Source organism: Heptranchias perlo, chromosome 18 (genome assembly GCF_035084215.1).
Source record: "Heptranchias perlo isolate sHepPer1 chromosome 18, sHepPer1.hap1, whole genome shotgun sequence".
Classification (NCBI taxonomy): domain Eukaryota; kingdom Metazoa; phylum Chordata; class Chondrichthyes; order Hexanchiformes; family Hexanchidae; genus Heptranchias; species Heptranchias perlo.
In genome coordinates, this window is record NC_090342.1 from 38,953,915 (window position 1) to 38,976,001 (window position 22,087).

Below are 22,087 nucleotides of genomic sequence, written 5' to 3' on the forward strand. Positions count from 1 at the left end.
TGATCAAATTACTCTCATCACCGGTGCCTTGCAAAATGTGGTCTGTGGCTGTCTGCAGACCCCTTCCCTGCCCAACAAGCACCCTACAGCCACTACTGGAGCATGCAGCCTGCACTCCTCAGTAGGTGTGATGGATGGGAGTTTCTATTAGCCAAAAAGAAAGATAAAAATAGAGAAAATCAAAAGAGGATATCTATCTATCTATCTATCTATCTATCTATCTATCTATCTATTAAAAATCTTTATAAGGTGCACACTTACTGTACACATCTGTCCAACTTCTTGTCACAATTTTTCAGCCAAATTTTTGCCATCAATATTTTTGTGGTCACATATTGTTGATTAGCTCAAAGTAAAACAGTAGCAGATCAGAACTGAAAAGGTAGGAGGGAGCATACGAATCAAAAATGAGGAAAACACTGGAAAACTGCCAGTGAGATACTGCTGAGGACTTATGAAAACAACTAATTTTGCATGACCAGTCAGGAGAACCCACCAATAAATTAAACAGAAAAAAAATGATGTGAACCAATCAAATCACTCAAAAGACTTTTGGCAAAAAGGTTTGCTTGCCATTTTTAAGAACAAAATAAGAACATCAAAGAATTACATATTTTACAATAACATAATTAAATTCATACAATACTTTGTCTTTGGTGTCATTACCTTGATTAAAGTTTTTATTTTCTAATCCTCAGACTACCAAAACCCTGGGTTTCAACTTGATATTTTGCCCGGATCTGTGACTCTTTTAGAAGACATATCTTTAAGTTTGAGCAGGACTAATTCCCCAGGTTCATCAGTGGCACATAATTAGTCCCACTGCTGGAATATTTCTCTTCAGTTTCCAACAGTATCTAAATGGTGGTTTTTCAAAATTATCTGAAAAGCTAGAGATCAAATTTGAAAAGCTTCATTCAGCTAAAGTTTATGTTGAATGATTTAGAAGACTGTGTGTGTGAGAGAACACAAAGCCCATTTCAAAAATGACTGACTACTCATTATACACTGTTGCAGCTTTTAAGTTTGAATAATCTTATTTCAATGGAAAAATCAAACTCTGTCTCTGTGTGTAACAGTATTTCAGTTTGTGTGATTTTAAAAATATGACTACAAACTGGATGATGAATTTGAGTAGGTTTCCATCTAAATTTTTTAATCAAAACTTGTCATTTCTTGCTTCGAAAAGCATGTCAAGCTGACAAAGAGAATTATAAAGAAAGGAACAGAGACAATGGCCCCGATATTACCAGGGAGGCGGGTTGGCAGCGGGGGGGCGACTGGGCGTGTGGGTAACCCACCCAGTAAAATCAGTGCGTTCCCCGCGCGATCACGAGTAAATTGAAGTCACTTACCTTTGCTTCCAGGTTTCCTGTTGGAAACTTGCGCAGTGGGCGGACTGCGCGCCCGCATCACAGGCTGTCAGCTGGAGGAGCCCTATTTAAAGGGGCAGTCCTCCAATGCTGCTCCTGTAGCAAAGAACCAAAAGAGCAGCATGGAGCAGCCCAGGGGAAAGGCTGCTCCCAGGTTTAATGATGCCTTACTCCAGGTCCTACTGGATGGGGTGAGGAGGAGGAGAGAGATATTCTACCTGGCGGACGGGAGGAAGTGGCCTGCCTCTGCCACCAAGAAGGTGTGGCTCGAGGTGGCAGAGGAGGTCAGCAGCAGCAGCAACATATCCCGCACCTGGATACAGTGCAGGAAGCGCTTCAATGACCTAACTAGGTCAGCCAAAGTGAGTACACTTACTCATTCTCCTACATTCCATCTTCCAGATCACCACCCCCACCCCCTAACTCATTCTGCACTGCCAACACTACTCTTTCACATCATTCCTCACACCCACTCAAACCTCATCCTCAACTTACCTGCACTTACTCACCTCCCCAGTTCTCATCCCACCACTACCACTCAACCCAATCCTCATTCAATGTCATGGCACTGTCTCATACTCACCCTCTGATGCATCTCTTTCACGGTCAGCCTCACCCAAATCAATGCATTCAGTGGTTGGCCACGTCACCATCCCTCACTCACGCCTCTCTACTTTCTCCCCCTATAGGAGAAGAGAGCCCAGAATGCACAGGAGAAGGCGAAGACCAGAGGGGGGTCACAACATCAGGTCGTCCTCACGGACGCAGAGCAGGAGGCTCTCGAATTGAGTCGCACCCTCGAGTGCCTGTCCGTGAGGGACGCCGAGACTGCCACCCGACAAACAGCTGGTGACAGAACTTTAACATTCAGCACTCACAATGGCAAATGATGTTAATATGCCTTGCCATCTTCAGCACCTCAACATCTGTCACCATGCTTAATATTACCTTCTGTTCTCTTACAGGGCCTTCAGCGACTGCCATGACGGCAGAGGGCGATTCCTCAGAGGATCTGCCAGCCTCTGAGGGGACACCATCACATCTGAGTGAGCCATCCACCAGCGCAGATACACACACCTCGGTGGGTCCCCGTCGTCACTTAGTTGGGGTTGCACATGGTGAGTCACCACACACGTGAGTACGAGCAGACACTGGTGGCAGGGGCAACTGTGGAGAGTCCGCGTCGGTGGGAGCGCACTTCTCTAGGCTCTGCTCAGCTGGACACAGATCCTGAACCCTGGGGGCCACCCATGAAAAGGAGAATGATCGAGGGGCAGCAGCACATTTGCGAGGTGCTGGAACAGGTGCCAGGCACACTGTCCACAATCGCACAGAGGATGGAGGAGTCCAACTGCTGCATGAGTGCAATACTGTCACAGGGACGTGAGGGCATCTCTGAGATAGTGTCGCGCGTAAGTGCAGGAATGTCTGCGACGGAGCTTCAAGCACGGCTCAACAATGAGGCCATTGAGGCCCTGACAATGGCTGTTCGGACTCAGGGTGAGCAACTTTATGCCGCCTTAAACAAGCAGGCAGATACACTAGCATTGGAATTACAAGGCTTCACACGTGTTCTCCAAACTGTCGTCCAGTAGAGTAGTAGGAGTGATGTGGGCCTGGTCCAGGAGAGGAATGATGGCGAAAGGGGACATGGAAGTGGGGACGCCACTCAAAGCGCTTCCACGTCTCACCCGTTGTCCCCCTCTCAACCAGTACCCGCAATGCTGCCTCCTCTCCAGGTGGTCGAGTCTGCCCCTGTGCAGGTGAAGCAGTCTTTGAAGGGGCCTTCACGGGCACAGATACCCAGAGGGCGTCGGCCCAAAGCATCTAATCAGTCAGGGCATGAACAAGAGCAACCTGCCACTACCTCTGCTGCAGCCACAGGGGAAGCGCCACGTAGGAGTAGCCGGAAGCATAAGGCAAAGGTTTTGTGAGCACAAAGGGGATGCACAAGGGTGTTTGACGCTTTGTCATGTTTTTAATTTATATTTGATTTTTTTTCCACTCACAATAAATCTTATTATTATCACCACTACTGCCATGTCTTGCCCATTCTTGACTGGCTTGTGCAATAAGTCCCTTTCATGAGGTTCACCATGAACACCCACACTTGATGCCACCCACTGGATCACTCTACAGTGGGTGTAGGTGTAGTTGCACGACTATTTTGTGCGGGGGGGGTGGGCCAGTATGGCCGCTCCTCTGTCCAGATGGAGGGGGCTGGACTCTTCAGACAGTCTGATGTTAGGAGAACCGTTCACATATCAGTGACTCCCTGGCCTCACGAGCAGTCAGGTGAGTCGCTGTTCTGCCCATGGGTTGCTTCTTCTCCTCTGCCTTCTCCTCCTCAATATGGGTGGCAGATATGGATGGGGCCTCCTCCAGCGGCACTCCTCTCTGTTGTGCCTTGTTGTGCAGGGCACAACACACGACTATAATGCGTCCCACTCCGTCTGGCGCGTATTGAAGCACTCCCCCAGAACGGTCAAGGCACCTGAAGCGCATCTTGAGCAGCCCTATAGCCTGCTCAATTGTAGACCTGGTAGTGATGTGGCTGTCATTATATTGAAGCTGTTGCTCGGTGATGGGGTTCCTCAGAGGTATCCTTGTCCCCTCGGGGACAAGGGATATCCTTGTCCCCGAGGAGCCAGACCTTGCGGGTGTTGGGTGTGTGGAAGAGAGGCGGGATGTTGGACTCCTGGAGGATGAAGGAATCGTGGCAGCTGCCAGGGTATCTGGCAAACACGAGAAGGAATCTCTTGTGGTGGTCACAAACGAGCTGAGTGTTGATGGAGTGATAGCACTTCCTGTTGATGAACAGTCCTGGCTCGTGTGGAGGTGCTCGTATTGCTGTATGGGTGCAATCGATTACACCCTGCACCTGTGGAAAGCCAGCCACAGCGTGGAAACCCACTGCCCTCTCCATCTGGCTGAGGTCATCCATGGAGAAGTTGATATAGTGCGAGGCCCTGCAAAACAAGCCGTCGGTGACCTGCCTTATGCACTTGTGTGCAGACGACTGAGGGACCCAGCGATGTCCCCGATGGCACCCTGGAAGGATCCGGAGGTGAAGAAGTTGAGGGCAGTGGTGACTTTGACAGCGACAGGTAAGAAGATGCTGCTCGGGCCAGCTGGGAGCAGCTCGGCATGAAGGAGGCTGCAGATGTCCGTGACTACCTGGCGACTGACTCTGAGCCTCCGTATGCACTGCTCCTCAGAGAGGTCCAGGAAGCTGAGCTTCGGTCTGTAGACTCTGTTACGAGGGTAGTGCCTCCTGCAACGCCGTGCTCTCTGTTGTTGCCCTCCGTGCTCTTGTGTAGGTGCCTGTGGCGCAGCACTGTGTTGTGGAGCTCCGTGTGGTGGAGGTGGACGGCGTGCCTGGCAAGGCTGGTGATGTTGCTCGTCCTCGGATGAAGTGATGAATGCAGCTATGGCGCCCCCCCATCCTGATGGTGTGAGTGTGAGGGGGTCCGCAAAGTAGGTAAATGTGTTTGCACAGCAGAGTTTAGCGTATAAACTAATAATTTTGAGTGGAAAGACAAAAGTGTTGCAGCCAAAACTTTGTCTGAAGTGACAGAGTACCCTACTGCAATAAATGAGGTTTTCCCCCCACCTGTCAAATAATTCCTTGCATCTCCCACTGGCTGCTGGCTGAAACACATCTGCTTCAACAGCGAGTGTTTCCCACGGCAGGGGAAACACTCTGAGGATCCTTCAAAATTGCACCCCTGCCAAAATCTCCTGTCAATGAACTCTGTCAAGACCTCAACTATCTAAATAAGTATGTGAATTGTCATCCCACCGGCTTTAATTGCCGGTAAGGAGTCCCACATGCGGGAGCTGCGCACGCACCCTGACGCGTCATTGAGGAACCCGGAAGTGGGCGGGTTGGAGCCGGGCTCCAGACCCGCTCCGGGATTCCCCCATTTTACGAGCCCCCAATGCACCCGCTCAGCCATCCGAAAATCGGCCCCAATATCTTTCCTCGTTCTAATTTAAGTTATTTTTTCTTTTCCCAAAATAAAGAAAAAATTATTTGAATTTTGAAAGCTCCTCAGGAAAACAGAAAGAGTTTGATTAGCATCATTTGTGTTTTGGTGAGTGTTAGAAAATGTAAATATTCTAATTAGTGACAACTCAGACAGAGAGAGAGAGAGAGACAGTAAACAAAGAGGCACGTGTGTGGGAACCATTCATAAAACAATTAATTCACTGTTTTCAGAAATCTCATAAAAAATTAGAACCTGGTGCTGCAAAACCCAGAACTCTCCCTCCCCTGCTGTCAGGCTTGTGCCCTTCCCTTCCCCTCTCTGCTGACAGACATCAGCAAACCACCATTGAACCAAACCTCACATTCCAGCTCCCTGTTTTCCACACCTCAGGCTTTCCTCCATCCTGATAGCAGACCACCGCCATGCTGTCACCCAATTGCCTCCATTCTAGTCCTGCAAAGTTCAGGACCCCAACCCAATTCTGTCAGACCCAGGACTACTCCCCTCAGTATTACCAAAGCCCATGACCACCCCCATTACAACTAAAGCCCATCCACATGCCAATAGTATTAAATACCGTATTTCTATCTATAACTGCTACATGTTGAATATTATCTTGCAGTGTATCTTTGGCTTTAAAAATAATAACGGATAAAAATAAAATAGACTAGCAGGTCTTCTATAGTGTTTCTTACAGTGAGTCAGAGGTTTTATAAAATGGGTTGTTATGCCAAGTAGTATTACCAGGGACAATAACTTATCATAATTGAGGTAACTGGAAAGGAGGCCTAGGGTCTAGCAGTACTGGGATCAGGTCTCAAGGTATCGAGGAGGTGCCAAGATCTGGGAAAACTGGAGCGGGTTCTGGGGTCACTACAATGGGATCTGGGAGGTCTCAGGATCTTGGACTATTGGGGTAGTTCTGGGATTAGAGAGCAGTGGGAATGCAATCTAAGGGTTTCTAAGCACTGAGTGGGGTTCCCAGGATCTCCGAATTTGGGAAGAGAATCCTGGGTCCCAAAGAACGGGGGAGTATAGAGCACTGGGGCAGACAGAGTCTGGCAACATTGGGGATTGCTGGGATTTGGTAGTTTTGGGTGGACGTAAAGTCTAATGCCTTGTGGAGGCGGGTAGCCCAGAAGAATGGGATCCAAACTGCTCTTGGTTCCTTTCAAACCATCCGATCCCAAACCCTTACTATGTCCTCTCCGATCAGCCTCCTCTCTAATTGGTCCGCAGCCCCTTTTGCTCTCTCAGGACTTTCCCCATTATCAGTAGATTCATGTCTTTACGTTCTTATCTTAAGGCATTTAAGTGGAAATTTTCTGCTTATTAAAATTAATAGATAGAAAATCATGGATTAGGGCCAGGAGCACAGAAGTAGAGAATTTTTTTTTATTCATTCATGAGATGTGGGCTTTGCTGGCGAGGCCAGCATTTATTGCCCATCCCTAATTGCTCTTGAGAAGGTGGTGGTGAGCTGCCACCTTGAACCGCTGCAGTCCATGTGGTGAAGGTTCTCCCACAATGCTGTTAGGAAGGGAGTTCCAGGATTTTGACCCAGTGACGATGAAGAACGGCGATATATTTCCAAGTCGGGATGGTGTGTGACTTGGAGGGGAACGTGCAGATGGTGTTTTTCCCATGTACCTGCTGCCCTTGTCCTTCTAGGTGGTAGAGGTCGCGGGGTTGGGAGGTGCTGTCGAAGAAGCCTTGGCGAGTTGCTGCAGTGCATCCTGTAGATGGTACACACTGCAGCCACAGTGCTCCGGTGGTGAAGGGAGTGAATGTTTAGGGTGGTGGATGGGATGCCAATCAAGCAGACTGCTTTGTTCTGGATGGTGTCAAGCTTCTTGAGTGTTGTTGGAGCTGCACTCATCCAGGCAAGTGGAGAGTATTCCATCACACTCCTGACTTGTGCCTTGTAGATGGTGGAAAGGCTTTGGGGAGTCAGGAAGTGAGTGACTCGCTACAGAATACCCCAACCTCTGACCTGCTCTTGTAGCCATAGAATTTATATGGCTGGTCCAGTTAAGTTTCTGGTCAATGGTGACGCCCAGGATGTTGATGGTGGGGGATTCGGCGAAGGTAATGCCGTAGAATGTCAAGGGGAGGTAGTTAGACTCTCTCTTGTTGGAGACGGTCATTGCCTGGCACTTGTCTGGTGCAAATGTTACTTGCCACTTATCAGCCCAAGCCTGGATGTTGTCCAGGTCTTGCTGAACTCATGACTCTGGATTATTAGTCCAGGCCTCTGGATTACTAGTCCAGTAACATAAACACTATGCTACCATTTAGTGACTTTGCTGACTTATACAATCTTTAATAAACATAAATTTCCATAAACAAACAAAAGATTATGCCATAAAAGCCTCAAAAGTTCATAATTTATGCAGTTCCAAAAAGATTCTGAAGCCTCAAAACTGGTGCAGAAGAGAAGAACTTTGAATTTTCAACTGCAATCCATTCTCCATAAAGAATCCTTTTGTTTTCTTTTCTAACCATCAATAAAGAGCAATGATCACAGATACTTTTGTTTACAGTTGCTGCCCCTCCTAGATTTCTGTCTGACTAGTTCATAACAGAAAACAGCATTTCTTAATAAATGTTGTGAGGTAAAAACTACCCAGTAAAAGCCCAGGCTTTTGATATAGGCTGGGGATTTAAAGTAAAACTTTGACATATGTATTAAAAGGCAAATCAATCGCAAATTTAGTCACATTATTGTGAAATATATCATTTTTATTTATTTTTTATTTTGACTAAAATCTTCAGACATTAGAAATGTCAGTTACTAAAAAGAATGGCAGGCAAAATAATTAACTCTTTTTTAAAAATGGGAAAATCAAACTACTTCTTTTCAGAGTATACATAAAACAAGAATTTTAATATCCGTCTACAGAATTCTGTGTTTGCAGTTAAATCGGAGAATTCAAATTTCCTGTTTTCCAGGCCTTCCTATCAATTACCATACATCGAATAACTTGTCTCAATTTCTCACTGTCTCAATTGTACTCTCCTCAGAGTTTTGGGTAAGTAATTGCTTATGGTTATGTTGCATTGAATTTATTAACCGGTCGCTCTGGAATTAAACAATCCTTCAAACTCATTAGCCACAGGGTATTAAAAGTGCCTGTGTGCAATGCACTGATATACGGGATGTCTTCAAGGTTACCTCGATGAAGGTTGTGTGTACAAACTTCAAATTGCTAGCTGTACAAGCTGCTTCCTATTTTCCTATCCTCTAGACAAATTTGTAAATGTGGCAGTCAGAAAGCCTCCCTGCTACTGCTAAAATGATGATGAAATATGTTTGAATGCAATTGCACATGCCTTTCCAGGCCCTGCACTAACCTAAGATGATGCCAGCTTCCTAGTAGTCTTTTGTAGAAATCTCATGTGTAACAAAAGAACTACGCAGAGTCAGTAGTAACATTTGTTTGGCTTAGTTGGTAGCACTCTCACCTCTGATCAGAAGTTTATGGGTACAAGCCCCAATCCAGGATATGAATGCATAATCTAGCCTGACACTTTAATACAATACCTGAGGTAGTGCTGCATTGTTGGAAGAATCAACTTTCAGATGAAACGTAAAACCAAGGCCCCGTGATAATTTTCAAAGATGACACCACCAAAAGTTCTTTCTAACTGAACCAACAGTATTTGACTATATGGTGAGCAAAGAGTCTTTTCATAATTTCAGCAGCATTTACCAGCAACCACCAGCAGAGGACGTCCAATCTCTTTTAAAAGGCAGGGAAAACGACACAGCGTGAAACTGGCACAGTGCCAACCTTGGAATAAAAATGGAAGATCAGGGTTTTTTTAGGAATTAGCACGTGTTAGAAGCGCCTATTTGAGTGACGTAAATTGATGCAGGGTGACAGCACCACGTGACTCTCTTCCGAACGCTGCCCGATCTTCCCCGCTACTCAACGTTCCAATATCACGTGACTGCCAATCCTGCTGTGTGATTTGCCGAGGCGCGGGGTCCTGGTTCTCGAGCTCTCCGGGGCAGTAAGCGGGCGGATTGTTAATTTGTACAGAGAGCTGTTAATGCACTCACTGCGGCCGTCCTCTGTTTACACGCTTATTTACTGTGCTACCATTTACTCTTTCAATCTGTTTAAAGGATATTTCTTGCGTGGTAACGCAGCATTTCAACAAGCATTTCGTAAAATTCCAATAAAAGGATCCAATTAATTCCAATAAAAAGATAAAATTAGAATCTACTCACCCCCCCCCCCCCACCAATTGCATTTTTGTTGCAATAGTTAGAAACGATCTCGCCGACCGCTTTCGCTAGATTACAAATACCCAGGTGAATTTCTCACAGTGAGAGGCTGACTGTAGCCCCGAAATGTTTTCTGTCGGCATTATTTTAAACCAGTGCCATACTGTATGATCAAATTAAGTTTCAGAGTAATCCGAAGTGGCGACGGTGTTATTTTCGTAAGATAGAAACAGCAATATTTTATCGTGGATTTTATTGACTCTATATTTTAGAATTGGTTGCCTTCTAGACTATCTTGAATAGATTACACTAATATTGTTCATGACTGTATCGTTTTATTTATTTCGTGCAAGTCCTTTCTCTTCGCGCAGTCCCCCTTATCGCGTTTTTCGGTTCCTTTTTTGGTCTCCGCTTCTCAACAACACAAAAAAATATAATACAACCTGTTTTGAATACATTGTAACGGTAATTTTTGACCCAAACCTGTCTACAATCCAGCGTTTTTTTTATATTATTATGATATAAAAATTAGGAACCATTTGAACAATTAATCTTCGTGTTAATCTGTTGGTGTAGCTGTTTGAAACGTATTTATCGTGTTTCTAGATCACACGAGTTTGTTTGCTGTACACAAATCACAGGAGAAAGTCTGTTTACAAAATAAGTACAGTGGGAGAAAGATTTCAAGCAAAGCGCTAACTAATTTGTACCTAGATATATGTACAATTTTCTTCGATACATTATTTATGTTTTAGATGAAAAGAAGAGTTAAGTTCCGACCCTCTCTGCTTCGCTATACTTTATACATTTTATAAATGCATTCTTTTAAATGCATTATTTCTTTTAAGTAAACATAATTTTAAAACAAAAAAACGGCTGTATTCACTTCAATTTTCAGAGCCGGTAATTAACACTTCAGTAATAAAACAAAATTCAGGCTTCAAATAATTAACAATACTTCATTTTAAGATATTGTAAGGATATAAAGGAAACAAAGAGTTAATTTTAAAAATTAAAAATAGGTTTCAGAAGCGAAGTGTTCGGCCTTGTTTGAATTGTATTTTTGGTGCATCGACAATTCTTAATAGTATAAAATCTTTACACACTTAATACAGAGGGCAATGTTCTAGACCCGCATTTAGAAAGTTGTACTACTGTCGTTATGATGTAATATAGACCGTATCTACTGTTTCGCTTCCTGGATACTACGGGATAGATGGAGGATTAATATTTTTAAAAGCGATTGCAATCGTGTCTGGACTTCAGAAAGCTATAAACGTTGTAATAATGATACCTTTATCAGATTAGATTTGAATGAAGATTTAATAAAATACTAGACATTTGGAAATGCATATTCCACGTTTTAGCCCGGTGCCAAATTTGACAAATGGAACCAGCATCTTCATCCAAGTAAAACTGTGATACCTCGTATTCAATGGCCAGTTGAACGGATAGTAAATATTAGTACAATTTTAATTTTTACTGCAAATTTGTGTTAACTAAATATTAACTAACTAAAAGCGCCTCACTGCAATGTATATATTTTTTCAGATATAAAGTGGTAGCTAATGAAGCCGGAATTGTGGTAAACTGGGTGTAGTGTAGAACACCATGTATGCACTCCTTATTCCGACACGTATCTACTTTTAAATGGAGTCGGCTGTCTTTATTAATTTACAGACAATCTATGTCTGGCAATCCTTCCTTTTGTCCTTTTTATGTGTGAGAAATGGAATCCGTTTCAAACAAACAAAATATTACAAAAAGACTTAATTTCAATGAGTGTTATGAAACCAGCCTGGATTTCCTGTGTCATTTGAGGACAGTGTAGGCAGTCAGCAAAAGCCACTATCTCTCTCTCTCTCTAACGGATTCTTTCTGCTTTATCGCCACATCACACAGTTTCAATTCCACATCTGTTTATGCAGGGAGTAATAGTTCACAGAAAAATCCTTAAAAGTAAATCGACTGCCCCCCCACCCCAAACATGACTATTTCAACATGGAATTTCCTGGCATTCTGCTCCGTGGAACAAGGTTATCCATTATTGCAAATTAAGAGAGGAATTTGACCGTTGTGAGAATTGTTGCTAGCAATTTTATTATTTAAAACGTGGATTTGATCTTCTAAGGTGTCTCTATATTTGTTTCGTTTCCAAAAAGGCAACTGAAACAATATGCATAATGTAGTCCTGTAGCTTACTGAAACAAAATGCGGTATACATTTTCTTTTTAAAAGCCTTGTTCTCTCTATATGTCACAATCCAGTAATACAAACGTTTTAATACATATGCTAGTGGTGTATATTTTAAAAATCATTACATGGTCGCCTTTTCATTTTAAAATGTTTATCGTGGGACACTTTAACATAAACTTTTGTAAAGGTGCAATCCACAATAAAGCAAAAACGAACCCTTTTTGCCGGCCTCTCCCCCCGTGACCCGTCAGGGAGCGGAGGAGTGCCCCCCCACCCCCACCGCCTCCACAACTAATCTGGACTCTGATGAATTTAGTAAAGCACAGAGCAAAAATACGGCCCCGAACTCATAGCGAAATATAAACTGTAATGATTCAGAATAGATTCCCAGTAAGAACCTAAATGAAGGGGCTGTCTTGGCACCATCAAAGCGACAGCCTATCACTGCCAACGAGAACTGTGATTGCGAGCAGCCAGCACTGTCACTAGTACCGTAGCTTTACATAAAGCAGTAATAGCTAATATTTGTATTTACATCAAATAAAGCAGTTGTATTTGAAAACAATGCTAAACCGTGTTGTCACCAGAATGTTTACTACATATAGATCGTATTGTAATAGATGTTTTTTTGCAAATTGTGAGTGCTACAATGAAATATTTAGATATTGAAATATTCGGAGGCATTTAGTAAATGTGTTAAAAAGAAAGATCGAACAAAATGGCAAAGATAACAAAGGTCCCAGCATCCTCCCTCTTTTTGAGTAGTTTAGTTGTTGCTGTTGTCAGGTTAGGGCAGGTAAGTTGCGCCTGTCAGCTCCTCCTGGCTACACAGAATGCCTTGAAAACCAAGCCATTTCGTCTGGAATTGCTTTCAGGATTAACCTCGTGTAAAACAGAAACAATATTTTATCATGTGAAACTCGAAAACCACCGAATCAATGAAATTGAGAGTACTTTAAGTAAAAATAATACTTTATAATTTTGCATACATTATAACTCCGTCAGAAGCGATTTGGACTCCAAAGGCGGGTCCCATTTTTAAAATGCTTTTACAGTGTATACAATTGTTTTCGGTTTGCAAAAAGAGAGCAGAAGAGGGCTGCATTCCCAAGGAAAGCCTGCGCACATTTCAGCTGGTTCCTCTATTAAATGTTCCCTTCATTCTCCTCCCTACTAGCTATATCTCACAGATCTCCAGCAAAATCGAAGTCAGACATAGAAGTGACCCCCAAAGGCTCCTATTTATTTTAATTTTCACCGTAAATTTCACTGACAAAGGAAACATTCATAACCAGAACCTGACTGGCGTTTGCACAAGTTACAGGGGAAAGATTTCCTGAGGTATTTTTCTAATACAAAGGAGCGGACAATGTCCGGCCTCCGTGGGATTATTTTTTACTTGTCACGCCAAAATTTAGAGTATAACAATGTTATTAGATTAGAACAAGAGAAGCGCAGGATTTTACAAATACCTAAATCGTCCGGCATTGTGCTTTGTGTTTGCTTTTTAAATTTCGATGTTGTCATTGAGCTACCAGAGAATTCTCTAGTTAGGCCGTTCAATAATAGTGATAACAATTAACAAGTGTGAACCATAAATGGGCTTCACTGTAATACAGTAAGGCTATTGTAGTAGAAACGGCTCTGAAGAGCAGGCTTGAGAAAGATCAAGCAGCTGGAACATCGTATGGGAAACCGACAGTTATGTTTAAAGTCATTTAGGAAAACGTTGATTTTATTAAATGGGTGCCTACATAATGCCGTTATAATATTCTCGCATTATATAACTATCAAAGGGATTGATTTTAACTGTTTTAAATATTTAAACTGTTGTAACTATTTAAATGTTCCGTTTTTCTTGGTGAAATCAGCAGTTTACAAATCAACACAACAATTGAAGCCAGAAATACTACAGGGCATTGGACTCTACATTCGGTCTCCTAAAGTGGTTGAAAATATACAAACAAATTTAAACATGTTCCACTGTATTACATTTATTGTGAAAAATGTGGAATATTAATTTCTGATTGATGTACCCACGATCAAATAATGCATACTTAATAAAAGCTTAATCCAAGGGATAGTTCGTGTTTTTACTTTGAATCAATGCTCCAACTTTCCTCTCGTTTCACTGGTCTATTTGCCGCACTACAGAGTTGTGATGAATTTTAATCCCGAATGGGAGGGGGAAAGTGGGGGCTTAATATTTATTTTTGCCAACTAATGTGGCCGGTCTCGGACGCTAACAGCATTTATCCCCACGTGTAAACAAAGGCTAAAACCTAACTCAACACATGATTCCCCGGCTGACCCTTGCCATATCAAATCCATGGCTTGTTTTTGAAGCACTTATTTTTTTCCCTTTAATAATTCATTTTGGTTGGAATCTTTTTCACAAAATAATTATTCTTCACGTTTGACATTAAATGCTGCAAATTTCAAGCTGATCTGAGGTTAATTATGTTTCTTGTGTTTACTTTTTAATTAAAATTTTCTCTGCACAAAAACTTTCAACAGGGATGAGACAACACGTTTCGGTGGTGTGGCTCGGTGCATCATATCAGTTTCAAAAACAAAAAGAAATGTTTAAACCTTTCATGGAGGAATCTCCAGGGAGTTAAATTAACTCATGAAAAAAACGAGTCCTTTATTTTTAAAAAGATGATCTAAACAGTGACATCGATCTTTTCGGGGAAAGCAAATCTATCTTCCACGCCCGTCTCATAAAATTTGCTCTCATTCGGACTCTGTCAGTCAAAACATTACAACCATCTATTTCAGAATTTTATATATATGTATATATCTATAGTGCAGTCGCCGTTTTGGATTACAATGTTTCAACAGAAATATGATTTCACGTGTTATTGTATTAGGGGATTTGTTAAACTAAACTCAGTTGTCGGCTCAAAATAAGATATATATTCGTTTGTAAATGCAATAGTTTTCTAGTCTCGAGATTTGTTCAATCATGTTGATTTAATATTTTCAGAAAATGAAATGTCTTGTGCAATCCAAATTAATCTTGGAGTTCAATGTATATAATAATTAAATTGAACTGTGAAACGGAAGAAAATGAAGGATATTTGGAGCTCCAAATGTTGTACGTACTTAATATAAAGGTTACCGTTTATTTTCAAGATCTCTAGCCTTAAAAATGAAAGCTTCTCCAGAGATGTTGTCAGTGTACAAACACCTATGTAGCTACACCCCACTGACTGCAAATTATTGTCCTGTGATATTATAGACATTTAAAAGTTTTCAGGGTTTTTTTTTACAGTTGTGTGCTCCTTCATAGCATTTTTATTTCAATTGGTTAAATTAGTGGATTTTTTGCCTTTTGTTTTAAAAAAAATCCAAGTAAAATGATAGGAAATTAATGTTACCTTTTCTGAGTGAAAAAAGAAATTAATGTTACATTTTCTGGATAAGAATGGGATAATTAATGTTACATTTTTTTCTGATGAGAATGAGTAGGGATTAATGTTACAGTATTAATTTCCTGATTTTCATTAGAAAATGTATTATATTTTCAGGGTGAGAATATGGAAATTAAATGTTACACTTTCTAGTGAGAATGGGCAAATTAATGAAATATTTTCTGGTGAAAAGGGGGGAATTAATATTACATTTTTGGTGAGATTTGGGAATTAATGTTACATTTTTTTAGGCGAGAATGGAAGAAATTTAATGTTATATTTTCTGATGAAATTGGAGGAATTAATGTTACATTTTTGAGTGGGAATGGGAGAATTAATGTTACATTTTTAGGAGGGAATGGGGGAATTAATGTTACATTTTTAGCTGTTAATGGAGGAATTAATGTTACATTTTCTAGTGAGAATGGGGGAATTAATGTTACATTTTTGGGTGAGAATGGGGGAATTAATGTTACATTTTCTAGTGAGAATGGGCAAATTAATGTTATATTTTCTGGGTAAGAATAGAGGAATTAATGTTACATTTTCTGGATGAGAATTAATGTTATAGTTTCTAGCTGTAAATGACAAGAAACTAATGTTATATTTTCTGGGTAAGAATGGGGGAATTAATATTACATTTTGTGGGTGTGAATGTGGGAATTAATATTTTCTGGGTGAGAAGGGGGAAATTAATGTTACATTTTCTGGGTGAGAATAAGAAGGAATTAATGTTACAGAAAAATTAGTAAAGATATCTGAATCCTTAGTGACGGAGCCTTTATTGACTATGATTAAATATTCTTATTAAAGGAAAGATGCAAAATAACTAAAATGGATTAAACATTTCAGTTATTTTTCAAAACAATCTTCTAACAGTAGACTGGGGATCCAACCCCAGGCACATTTAGCTTTGAATTAGTTGGAGCTGGTTGCAACAGGCTGCTCAGACACAGCAGAGACAGTCTTAGGTACAAAAGGACAGGTAAACCAGGAAGACACAGAAGAAAAGAGAAAGACCAGGAAATTCAGTTTGGGGAGTGTAAACTGGTAGTGAAGAATCATAAATAATTCACTTACCTGATTTGTTTTTTGATGGTACAGTAGAGAGGAAAGGAGAGGAAACATTGTAGCCACACCATATATTGTCTCCATGTGGAGAGGGAAGAAGCCCACAGGCATAAATCAGGTAAGATTTCTTTTAAAAATAATAGATTTTGAGAAATTGCAGAAGTTGGCAAGACTATCAATTTTTGTGTAATAAACCAGAAAAGACTAAATAAAAGTAATTTTTAAAACATTGCAAAAATGATGATAATTGAACAGGGAGAACTTTCATAATTATATAAATTCACATTATGTTCTCTCTTGTTGAGGAACATCTAAATAAACATCGGCTCCTTTTGCTCATCCTGTATTTCCTCCATAATATTTTTTTTTAATTACAATGCATTAGATCATAGCACTATTCACATCAAATCATAATCTGTAAAGACTTAGTGACTATGGATTCAGATGTCTTTAGTAATTTTTCTGTAACATTAATTCCTTACCATTCTCACCCAGAAAATATAACATTAACTTTCCTATCTCACCCAGAAAATATATCAACTCCCACATTTGCTGACTTTTCCAATATTGTGAACTCCCTGGCATTCTCACAGAGAATGTCATGTTTCGAGAGGTTAATGTCGATCAACAAAAGGCCATACAGGTTTAAAGTCTTTGGGGTGGAAATTTGCTTTGACCCAGTTTCTGGCCAGAAATAGGTGGCACGCTAGGATCGCATGCCAGAAACTGGAGGCCCAAGGCACGCCTGAAATTGGCTGTCGAGCTTCATTAATTTATTGCTAGCGAGCTGTGGACATCAATCAGCCCTCTAGAAGCAGCTTGCTGGTTCACGAGGATGAAGTTAGGCTGCAGCCCTGGCAACGGCCTTCAGGTAGGTTCTGGGGAGGTGGGGGGGAGGCAATTGGGAGGGAAGGAATGCTCCTCCCAGCTCCACATTCATTTAGTATTTTTTTTCAATTACATGTTTGGTGGCAGCTGTCAGCGGTCGTTTTAAGGGCCACATGTAGGCATGTTCATCCTGAACGCATCAGGCCTGGCACCTGCTGTGTACAGGGCAGCCTAAATTCAGGAAGGAGGCCTGAAGCAGGCGTTAGAACCCCCCACCCCCTCCCATATGCATATGCAAAGGGCCTAACACCTGTTTCAGGGGTGGGTCCTGGATGCCTATACTGGAGAATTTACCAATATGGCAGGCGCCACACTTCTGGCGCAGAATGTGCACGCACGCGCCGCATGCCATACTGGATGCTTAGGTGCCCGTTTTATGCCCGTAAAATGGGCATGGCGCCAATGAATTTCTACGCCTCTATATTATAATTCTTCTTTATATTTAATTAGGTTATAAAGACATGATCTAACAGCAATACCAAAGGCAGCATCTGAATATACTGGGTTGATACAGTATGTAGCTTTGCCATGTGCCAGAATAATTTCTGGCACAGTAAAACCCTATCAGTATACATGCTTTTCTGTGCATTGCTGCCCTAATAAAATTACCACAGAATGAATATACTGTCAAAGATTGACTACCGCAGCATCATAAAATGCTTTTAGAACTCTTACTCAAACTGTTGGTTTTATAGGACAGATATAACACTTAGTGAAGTGATTTCAGCATCACATTGATGCAGACTGTGTCGTGTAATTTGGGTTTAAAGTCACCTGAAGTGCACTTAGGCGACAAGTATAAGAGCACCTCCAGGAGGTTGTGTTAGACTGCTATTTTACTGTCACTTTTGCTTCAAAATATAATTCGAGAGTTAAACCAGTCATTTGACTCCTGAATACATTACAGCCAAAAGCAAGCCCTCTGCAGTTTGGAGGCTGCTCTATGGGCTGTTCCCCGGGACGCACACTGCGACAGATATCAACTGCTGCTGGAAGACCATCAGCTTGGTGAAGGAGGCCCTTTGGTCTGTCCGAAACCTGTTGATCTTCCAGCTGAAGGAGCTATCCATGACCGAGTGTTGCCGACTGGCACACTCCAAGGTCCAGGAGTACGTGCTGCGGAACGCACTGAAGCAAAGTGCGCCCTATGCAAAGGCTCCGTGGGCAAAGGCCACCATGTAAGGCCACCCCACTTTGTATTGTACAGAATATTTTAGAAGATATGTACTGTGCTTTGAATTGTAATAATGAGGTCATAGTGTGTGCGATCTGCACTGTATTGGTTCGAACTATATTGCTTGAAATTGTGTCCTTTTACATTGAACTATATGTATCTGTAAATTTTATAAAATAAAGTATATTTTGAAATATAAGAAAAAGTAGTATAACTTCAGCCTGCCTGAGTTCAGCTGTAGAATCCAGTGCTTTTACTGCAAACTTATTTTTATCCACTTTATTTTCACCTCATTTTAGTAAGTTTATTGTGTGCACGGATGTTCATGTGCACATGCAACATTCTGCTGAAGCCAATGATATGTACATGTCCAGGAAGCCAGAAATGGCTTTCCATGTACAATAAATGTACCTGAGCAGAGAGATAGTATAATTATGGTCCATTGCACAACATTCTTAGATTGGTATGCCTAATATAACTATATTTCGATACTGAATGGGCTTCCTAGTGGCTATTGTATAACTGAAGCTGATGCAAAGCCAAATTTCAAACTTATTTTTTTGTTCAACAATTTTCCTTGCCAATGCTCACAGCTTTCCTGCTGTTATCTCCCAAAGATATTCATTACTTGCTGGACTCCAGTTTCATGGCTGCTAGATGCCATCTGGCACCTCATCCAAGTGGCCAATATTTATACGTGAACCTTGGGGGTCTCTTTTAGCAGACTATTCAACCTGAAGGGCATCACAGCTAAACCAGATCCTATCCTCATCTGACTCCACTCACGAACACTTACAGCTGGGATTGCTATCAAAAGCGGACACCATGGCCAAAATTTTCCCTTTCTATTCCAAGGTCACGGAGGCCAATTATAGCTCCACATTGGCTCGGATCAGTTAACTCTGCACAGACCAAACCTTCAACTTTCCTGGTTTGTATAGCTCAGTAAACTCATTGGATAAACTTGTTCAGCCATGAAGGAAGCAATGTTTAAAACATTTTCAAGTTCAAATGAACTTTTTAAACTTTATTTTTAATAAACCAGTTCTATTGGTTCATTCGCAAAATTAAAATATGACCATATCTCAGGATAGTGAAACTCTGGAACTTGCTCCCCCAAAAGGCTGTGGATGCTGGGTCAGTTGAAATTTTCACAACTGAGATGGATGGATTTTTGTTAGGTAAGGATATCAAGGGATATGGAACAAAGCTGGATAAATGGACTAGAGGTGCAGATCAGCCATAATCTAATGAATGGCAGAACAAGCTGGAGGAGCTGAATTCCCTACTCTTGTTTGTATGTTTCTACATTCCTATCTAGATATCAGTAGATGGGGCTCTGCACATAATTGCAAGCATCTATGCAGAGAGCTGTTTTCCCTCGCCAGAGAGTAATGATGGTGTTTGCAGTAACTTGGGTCTGTCATCCCGTATTGTACTCTACATGTACCAATATAACATGTAATATAACAAAGCACTTACAGATCCAATTTACTTTCTCCTTGTACCTCTGTATGGACACTCTTCCAGCAACTGGTACAAATAGTTTAATTCCAAATGTAAACTTTTTTTTAGCTCTGTTGATGGGATGAAGGAGTTTTAAAATTTTTAATTTGAAGAGCAATTTTTATAACCACACCAATATTTGTGTTATGATTTGACTTTTCTGAATGCCACATAATCAATTGCAATGATGACCCCACAATATACATATGTCACTGCATTGTCCAATTTGTTGCACCAGGATAAAATTCTGCAATGTTCCTTTTTCTTGTGATTTGCCATTTTTGTAAGCAGTTAATACAGTCTCAGCCATTTTATAAAATGAAAAATACCTGAGTTTCTGTTATAAATTACTTCACTTATGTAATCCTTTAAACTTTTATATCTAAGGTAATTAATTTTTGTATCTCACAGTGAAGTATTATTAATAAAGAAATTCCCAACACAAGGAACAAAAAAACGGCAAAACAGGACCTCCAGTTACTTCTGTTGAAAACTATTTTGCTGAAGCAAAAAAAAATCCTCTAAATTGTGCTGAACTTTACCAGGTCCAAGTTGTCAGAAAATAGAATGATTCAACAGATTTATTTACTGAACATTTTTTTTCAAGGTAGTTTTCTCTGCCAACAACCACAGACCTACCTGTTTGCAACAAAGATTTTTTTCAGTAATGTTATTTTTTTTATATAATCGCAGCATAAATTACTCTTATAGATTATTATTCTGATTTGCCAAACAGCCAACCCCACCAGCTCCTTTTGACATGCCACTTTTCAACATGTACTTCAGCTTAAGCACCTGAACAGCTTTTGTGATTTTCCAATACTAAAGGACTGTTATACTGCATGTCTCACACCAGTGTAGTTAGGTTTTCACATCGCATCAACACAAGATGAGCCGTGCAACTACAGTTTAACTTTGTCTGCTTGTGACCATTCAGTGTGTTTATAGGGGTGAAAGACTACTTTGAAGAAGTGGTTTCACACTGCTTCAGCTTTGCACATGTTGCAGTCTTACAACCGGTATAAAGCTGAGATTTGAAAATTTAATGTTAAGGATGGTTCATTGGATTGCCTGAAATTAAGGCCCTGAAATTACACAGTGGTACAATAATGTACGAAGGCTTAATTCGCTCATTTGAAATTCCACTCGCCGCTATTTTAGTGGACACGTTAACTTATTTAAAATAAATGGGTTAGCACCTCCACTAATATCGTGGAGAGAGGAATTTAAGACAAATAAGTTAAGCGTCCATCCGGTAGCGTCTCATAATGTGATTTCAGGGCCTAAGTTTCTAATAATAGAGAAGAACTGACATAATAATAGGACAGTTTCACTCGCAGTTGGAAGCCATTGAAGAGAGCTCGGTGACGGGTGTGTTGAAGTACACACACCGATCCCAGATTAGACAGCGAGCATGTGAAGGGCAGCACCATTATCAAAAATAGTCGGGTAATAACACAAGGTATAACTGCACCAGTAATAACCTGCTTTGTTTTGTTCGATGTTAGTATCAAATTGATGTTACTCCCTTGCTCTGCTGGGGAGGTCAGGGCACATGACCCAGTGCAAAAGCTCCCGCAGATAAAAACAGCAGCATTGCAGGGGCAGATTGGGGATTTTTAACTTTAATCACTAGGATTCAATAACTGAATCAAAAGCCGGCGGGATTTCAAAAACTGCATCGGAGATTTACTTTTAATAGTTTAAGGCAAGGTTTTCTTAAATTAAACTCGAAAATAAAGCTGAGGCTATGGGAAGGGATGGGGTCGATGAAAACCCTTTGCCTTTAATATCCAATGCCTTCTCAATACTAATTGAGGTTGACAGCCTTGTATTTTTGTTTTTAATAAATCGCCACCTTGTCAGCCGCTGTGCCACCACTGCACCTCCAGGCGAAAAACTGGCGGGGCACTGGCGAAAGCGCCTGCTGAGAGTGAGCCTGTCAGCGGTCACACTTCAACTTGTTTGCAGAGGTTTGTGCACCTTGCAGGGAGTGACAACTGCTCCCAGTCTGCCCATGCGATCATTTTACTGCAAAAAAATCGAATTACATTTGTTACGTAGCAGCAGAATAAAACCGCGACCGTGTCAGCATTTGTGGATCGCTTCATACTACACAAGTTTAAAACAAGAACTACAAATCCACCAATTTAAAATATTGGCAAACAAAACAAGCGGAAATTCTGCGTTCAGTTCCCCGTCTTACCTAAGTATGTTCGCTGATCCCCCCCCCCCCT

General features: G+C 41.3%; 2 long non-coding RNA genes across 3 annotated transcripts in view; both read right to left on the minus strand.

The window, feature by feature from the left end:
- LOC137334776 (uncharacterized) overlaps positions 1 to 22,087 on the minus strand; it is a 52,691-nt gene that overhangs the window by 20,632 nt on the left and 9,972 nt on the right. The window lies entirely within an intron of this gene.
- LOC137334777 (uncharacterized) lies at positions 10,904 to 16,403 on the minus strand. The gene is made up of 2 exons (XR_010966237.1): positions 16,292 to 16,403; positions 10,904 to 12,677 (listed from the first exon to the last, which is right to left on the minus strand). It is a non-coding gene; the product is annotated as an uncharacterized lncRNA (long non-coding RNA).